Source organism: Pithys albifrons, chromosome Z (genome assembly GCF_047495875.1).
Source record: "Pithys albifrons albifrons isolate INPA30051 chromosome Z, PitAlb_v1, whole genome shotgun sequence".
Classification (NCBI taxonomy): Eukaryota; Metazoa; Chordata; class Aves; order Passeriformes; family Thamnophilidae; genus Pithys; species Pithys albifrons.
The window spans coordinates 43,040,782-43,048,221 of record NC_092497.1 but is presented as its reverse complement, the minus strand read 5'-3'; the positions used below and the strand labels follow the sequence as shown (position 1 = coordinate 43,048,221).

The window sequence follows — 7,440 nt, the reverse complement described above, 5'->3', positions numbered from 1 at the left end:
TCATGTTCATATTTTCAGAGTTCTCAAATTTCTAAAAATTTTCCCTTTAGTACTATTTTCTTTAAATTAAATTTGTGAAAATGTCAAGAAATATGAAAAATATGCAATGCAGTTGGTTTCAGTTCCACTGTGGTTAGTTGGAAGAAATTACTAAGTGAATGATACAACAATTTTATTTGGGTACAAGTATTAGATGTCAAAGATGAGCCATGTTTCTCAGGTTATAAACTACTAGAACTTTGTCACTATTAAATCAACTCCAGGATATTTATATCAGCATAATAAGTTTCCTGGACAGTAAAGCATTTGCATCCTTAGAAGGAGAAAAATATTCACAGGTCCACATTCTGTTTGCATGTTTGAACTACATTTTTTTCCTCTTTCTTTCCACTTAATCACAAACACATCTTCATAGCAGAAATAGGACATTATATGGCAGGTTGTGGACTAAATTCAGAATGATGCCATGGGAGTATGTCACCAGTTGGATTGCTGTGCTTAAGCCTTCATTTAGGAATTAGTAATTTGCCAGCCATTGTCAATCTGCTACTTGGTTCAGTCAGAGTTCCATAAGCTATTGCTAAAGGTATCATTTCAGCTTTGTGGCTATCTAGCAATATTATTTTTCTATAGTTGTAACCTTAGGTAGCCACAAACTTGAGAGAAGAAACCTGTAGGTAAATAGTTTAAAGCAGAGATATCAAAAAAACCCCAAACAAACAAATACATTATGTATAACTTCAAATACACACTTACTTGCTTATTCAAGCTATAGAGGGGAAGGTAAATTGAATTACATATTTTCTCATTAATTGTTGTTCCTTTTCTATCTTTATATAAAACAAGTCACAATTCTTATGCTGTTTGCCCTAAAACTTTTTTGGGTGGGCATCTCTGAAACATGAAGGCACAGTGAGAAGCTGGGACACTTAGTATCTGGAAAACTCCTGTGAACCTTGAACTCAAGCATCATATTATTGACAAGACTTCCTTCAGAAGAGAATTTGTCATTTTATTACTTAGATAGTTTAATGAATATGCAGTAATAAATGCATCATCCTGATGGATGTAGCAAGGTAATTTCCCCCTTTTCCCACAAGACTTCAAGTATTCCTTTTTTTTCAAGTATTCCTCACCTTTTTTGATACAGGTATCTCCATCTGTTTGGTGTAGCTCACCCCTTGCCATTTTGAAGTAGCTTGCAAATTTACACCATTTCTTTGACTTCTGGTTGTAACAAAATTAAAATATTCCCTCATGCTTAGTGCAATCCCAGTGATCTCTGAAGACTACAGACCACATGTAGAAAATAGTTAAATCGAGAACGGCTAAAGAGCAGCCTGTTTTGCCATTATCTGAGCTCCACTGAAAAGACTTGTAAGTTAGACAATGGTTGCAGAAACAGAATGCTTAGTTAGCCACAACCTATTTTTTGCATAAAATAAGGTATAGCATGCAAATGTCGTGTGGACACCAATGCTTAACCAAGAGACTTTAAGTGCATCAGTTGAATGTGGCATGAACACTGGTGCCAGTCTGCAGCAAACACGTCATTGCTAACTGACTACATGGCAAACACAGGCAGCAAACTACAGGCAGTTAAATGCCTCCCTGACATCCGATCCCATCAGATCTCGGAAGTTAAGCAGGGTCAGCCCCGGATTAGTACTTGGATGGGAGACCTCCTGGGAAATGCTGGGTGCTGTAGGTTCTAGTCCTGAGGACTTCACTGTCACCGTCCAAGCTCACTCGGCCGTGGCAGATGAACCTCAAGACTTAAACGGTGGGGCCAGTTCTGCGTACGCTGAGCCTCACCTAAAAAAATCCACTGCACAGGCTGGAAGGGCACACCCATGTGGGGACAGCCCTTCCCAAATCTTCATTCGCAAAGTCGAGCCACACACACACACACACATGGCAAACATGCTGCTGCCATTACCTATCATAAAGCTCATTGCTCAGACTCTATATAAACGAGTACTCAACATGCCCAGATGGAGATCTCTTCCACCAACAGAGGATCTACAGGACACAGTTGGATCCATACTAATGACTATATTTTGCTTTCTGTAAACACTATTTGCTTTTATCCTAATTTCTTATCTTCCTCCTTTCTCTTATTCTTAATAGAGAGTAAAAGTGCATTATCATTTTGGGTACCAACATTTGACCTCATGTGTGTCGTAATCTTGCTCCAGATATATTTCAACTTTTCTCCTTTCTGTGCTTATGGATTGAGAAAAAAATTTGCCTCTCTGTGGATTGGAACACCACCATGCAAGAAGTGATCAGCATGAGTCCTCTTCTGATTGTTTCCTGACTCTAATAGTAACTGCCTCATGAGGACGAATACAACTGCATCTCTGCAGCAGCTGGAGTCAGACTGAAAAAGGGGAAAGACAAAAGAAAAACATGTTGCTGTAAGCAGCCAGACTTCACTAGGACAAAAATTTTATTTCTGATCAAAATCAGTGGCTTTCTACAATCTGGGGAGAAGAAGAAAGGGCTAGGGATATAAATTTCATATCAGCTTTTAGATAATTCAGATAAGAACCCAAAGAATTTGCTCTTGATTTGAATAGGAAAAGGCCTATAGAAATAGCTACAGAATCACCTTCTATCTTTCTGGGTTGAAAAAACTTAAATCTAACACTTCAGAAGGATAAAGGAAAGTCACTATCCTTTATTTGACTGTGAAAGAATTACTCATTTCTAACTCAATTAAAATAATAAATAATGTTACAGTTGGATAAGCAAGAGGCCAATAGACTGGTAAGCTACTTAATGCCAGTTTTTACACACTCCACTGAGCTAGCAATGGGCACCATGGAAAAAAATGAAATTCCAGTGCACTTTAGCAGAGAAAATAAGTAATAACTCAATGTCAAACAGGAAACTATTTATAAAATGACTAAATGAAAATGGATGGCTTAAACATAGAGAGGCAGCCAGTTTAATGGGTTGGTGGCTGCATTATGTTTTTCTAGATTAAAGATCCTTCCTTGTTTGAACCAGCAGAGAATTCCAGTTTTATGAAATTAAAGTGTTCAAGATAAAAATTAAAGTAAAAAATAATTAATTAACAGCAATAGTGACTACCAGAGAATTAAAGACAACAAACTCATCAAACATAATATACATTATATTTTCTGTCTACATGCCAAAATACAAAGTATTTTTCTCTGTTCCATAGCCAGGAAAATTACAGCACAAATAAATCAAGGCATTTGTCCAGAGAAACATTATTCAAAAAAACTTGAACTCAAATCTCCAACTGAAGGTACAATTCTGGAGAGGAACAACATGTGAAATAAAATAAATTTTAAAAAAATTAGCTGAAAAATTGAAGTTATAGCTAATCTCATGTATGCAGTTGTTAGTTGGGTAGGTCAGAGGAAACTGCAGAGCAACAGATATTATAGAACATTGATACACGTACATCTTTTCTTACTACAGTTGTGCTCAGCTGTGGAAGGAGTAGTGATGGATGTTACTAATACTTTTGGGAGAGAGGAGGGGACTAAGACTTTTTTCAGAGACTCCTTCCTCTGTAATACCAGATGTGTTTCTAGCAGTTAGAACCATCTTTTTACATCAGAGAAGGGGTCTGCAGATCAATACACCAAATGTGGTGGGTTTATGTGTATACTGTGATAATATTGGCCATGCAAAATGAAATCTTTTCTCAAAGTTGGGCAAGAAAGGAGACATATTTTTTTCAGTACTGCCATGGTGGAAGACATCTCAGATTCTCAAATAATCCTAAGAAATATTGAATGTTATCTTGGACTGTTTGCTGGTTCCAGCCAACCAGTTACTCTTCTTCCTCTGGCTGAGCATAGTCATGAAAGACTCAAGGTATTATCTTCGGTTTCTGCTTTAGAATCTCCATCCATCTATATTAGTGTCCAACTATATTGAATGCAGACCTATCTTAGCACAGTACATACCTATTTTTCTGGTGTTATATTATTATGCAGAAGCTGATGGTATCATGTCGTGGTTTAATCCCAGCCAGCAGTCAAGCCCCATGCAGCTGCTCTCTCACTCCCCCAACAAAAGAATCAGGGGGAGAATCAGAAGGATTAAAGGTAGAAAACTCTTAGGTTGAGATAAAAACAGTAAGAAAAACAAAAGCCTTCACACATGAGCAAAGAAAAACAAAGAATTCCCATGGCCGAGCAGATGTTCAGACGTCTCCAGGAGAGCAAGGCCCCATCACATGTAAGTTACTTAGGAAGAGAAACATTGTCACTCCAAAAGTCCTCCCTTTCCATCTTCTTCCTCCAATTCATGTATTGAGCATGATGTCATGTGGTCTGAAATATCCCTGAGGTCAGTTTGGGTCACTTGATTTGGGTGCAACTCCTTCCAACCTCCCATACATCCCCAGTTTCCTTGCCAGGAGTAGGAAAGCAGAAAAGGCATTGGCTCTGTGTATCTTTACTATCAACACTGTGTTCATCCAAAACACAGGCCCATACTGGCCACTGTGAAGAAAGTTAACTCTGCTGCAGCCAAAACTAGCACACATCATTATTTTAATTTAAAATCGTGACTCTTCTAAGTGAATAGTCATACCTCATCAGACTTTACAGCTTACAGCTACATGAAAGCATTAGCCTAAACTTACCATTACAGAGATGTGCCTTCAGATGTCTTCCATCGCCCTGTGCAGAGTCCAGCTAAAAGCAGCCTTAAAACTTGCTCCATTTTATGACCAAGTTGATTAGACTGAAGTAAAAATAAAGGATAGGGGAGAGGGCAAGAAGGGTGTTGTGTTGATTTTAGTACCAGTGGAACCTTTATTACAATAAAAAATGGTGAAAGTTACATGAATTAGTGCTCTTACAAGCTGAAGTCCAAATACTAGCACAACAATAGAATTTCTCTGTAGTCTTTCCTTGGAATTTCTCTTTGAAAATCTATCTGAATGAGCTTTTCTCATGCTTTAATCATTTTCATAGTTTCATACTAACTTTTCATCTTCATACTTATGTTTAGTTCACATCACTCTATCCAGATATCAAGCTCATATTTTCTGTGGAGTAGTGCTCCCAGGAAAAATGGCACAGCAGGCAGCAGAATAGAGATCAACACAGTGTGGATCCACACATGATGATGAGTCCAGTGACAGAAAAGTCTCTGCAATCCACAAGATATTTCATCATTTCCAACACAGTCAGCCCACACTATTGCTTTCCAGTCCATGTCTAATGGTCAAGAGCAGAATCGTGTTCTAGTTAAAGTTTTGGCCGACAGTCTGTGTAACGCTCAGAAAGAAAAAAGTACCATTTTAATAGATCTAATACAAAATAAAATAACCTTCCAGACTACAAACTGTCTTTACTTAATTTGCATGTAACAATGAAGTAAAAAACTATTGTAATAACCTATGTTACAGGATCATAAGAAAAAGGTATAATTTTATGGGACATATTTAGTCATTAAGTCTGAAGGAAGGCCCTGTGATAACAAGGGCTTTAAGAGCAGCTTGATGTAACAGCATTAAAGCTACACTATTTTCAGAAACCTTCTAAAATGTGAAAAGCAGATCCAAAACCAACCAGTTTAGGATTTGATCTGAATCCTGAGCTGTAATTTTTGTAATCATTGTAAGAGGAGTGCAATCATTTTTCTAACCCCTTTTGGCAAATTCTGGCCTTTCCTGCTAGAGTTGTAGCTACAGATCCTAGAATTAGAAAACAAGAAAGCAAGAAATGTTTTGACAGTTCAGTGTTATTTCATGTATTCCAGATTGACAACATGGACAGCCAGACAATTGTATTTTGAAGCTGAAACTATTGAAATTATTACAGAGCCTGAAAAGAAGTTCTATATCAAGAGTAAGTGAACTCTATGCTGCTGTTTCTCAAGAAAAACACTTTTGAAAATTTTGAAGCTTTGAAAAGGATGACATAATTCCCTCCATTTGGGGTTTTGGTTGTTTGGCTGGGTAGGTTTTCTGGTGGTTTACTCTTTCCTGCAAGGAATCCAGTCACCACTAGCTTTCATGAAATGATCCCCACTCTTTTCCTGCACTTATTTTCCTTTTCTTAATTGTAATGGTTTGACCCATGGCTTCCTCAGTAACCACTGTATCTAAGGAAGTTACAAGTATTCCACATGTGTCTTCCACGTAGCAGGGGGGGGAGTGGTTTTGGTCTCTTCTCTCTTGGCTGAGGAGCTGGTGGGAAGTGGTTGGAGTCTGGTCCCTCCGGTTGTTGGTGGTTCTCCTGTCCTGGGTGAGATTGTTTCATTCTTGTTCCCCTTCCTTGAGGTTTTTAATTGTGTTTGTTTTGATTCATTCGGTTTCTTTAGGTTGGGTTCATGTCTTCCCTATTTTCTGGCTAATCAGTCCCCTTTTTTTCCCTTCCCCTTTCCCCTGGGGGTGGGATCCTATGTAATGTGTATACAGTGTGGTTTGTGAATGTTAGAAAATATAATTTATTCTTTCTATTCAGTTCAGTTTCTTTATAGTGCATTTCTTTTCAGTGGTTTTTTTCTTTGCTGGGAAAGTTCTGGGAGGGGGAAAGGGGGCCAGTCCAGGGTTGGCAACAGCTAGGCCAAACCTGCGACATTAGTGTACAATGCCAGGTCTCTATGTCCATATCACTACTTATCACTATGGCAGTTGACCGAGGCATGTCCCTAACTCTGTCTTGCTGCTCGGCACCTCAAAACTGCCGTTGGAAGTCTCAGTATTAAAATCAGTTTGAGGTTTGAAGGCAAGATGCCTCTCCAGGATTATGCCAAGGTATTCTTCCAAGCCCATCTGTGAACAGACAGAAGTCTGATCTTCTGAAGACCATGGTTGTGGTCATTCTTTTTTACCTTGCACTGTCCCCTCAAGGACCCTGAACCCTGGATCCCAAGGTTGCTGCTGACTCCCCAGTTGCCCTACCCACTGCATCACCAAACAGGTCTTCATAGTTTTTAAGTGTGATTTACAGCAGTACATCTTCCCTTGTTGTCTCCCTGATCACTTTTGTTAGGGGTTTGCTGCCACTATACTCCAGAAAATCCTTTTTCTAGCTGTGTTACTACTCCAGAAGACACTGGAGTGGTTCAGGTCCTCCAGGAGTACCATAGCCTGCAGACGTGAGACTTGTCCAGGATTAGTCTGAAGAAGGTCTCATCCATTTTTTTCTTAATCAGATGGTGTGCAGCAGACACCCATGACAACATGTTGATCTGCATTAATCTTCCTGCACAGTCTCTGAGCTGGTTTCTCATCTGTTCTAAGTTAGAGGTCAATACATCCTCTTTCTCACACATAAAGAGCAACTCCCTGTCCCCACAGTCCCTTCCTGGGCTTCCTAAAGCACCTGTATCCATATATGACAGTTCACCAGTTCGGCAAGCTATCCCACCACATCTTCATGATCCTAGTAAGTTCATAGGCCTGCATCTGCATGCGGACATCTAATTTCTCCTGCC

At 39.1% G+C, this 7,440-nt stretch overlaps 1 pseudogene; it reads left to right on the top strand.

Annotated features, from left to right (window-relative positions):
• The first annotated feature begins 1,591 nt into the window (after positions 1 to 1,591).
• On the top strand, positions 1,592 to 1,711 carry LOC139685127 (5S ribosomal RNA; annotated as a pseudogene).
• The last annotated feature ends 5,729 nt before the right edge of the window (positions 1,712 to 7,440 follow it).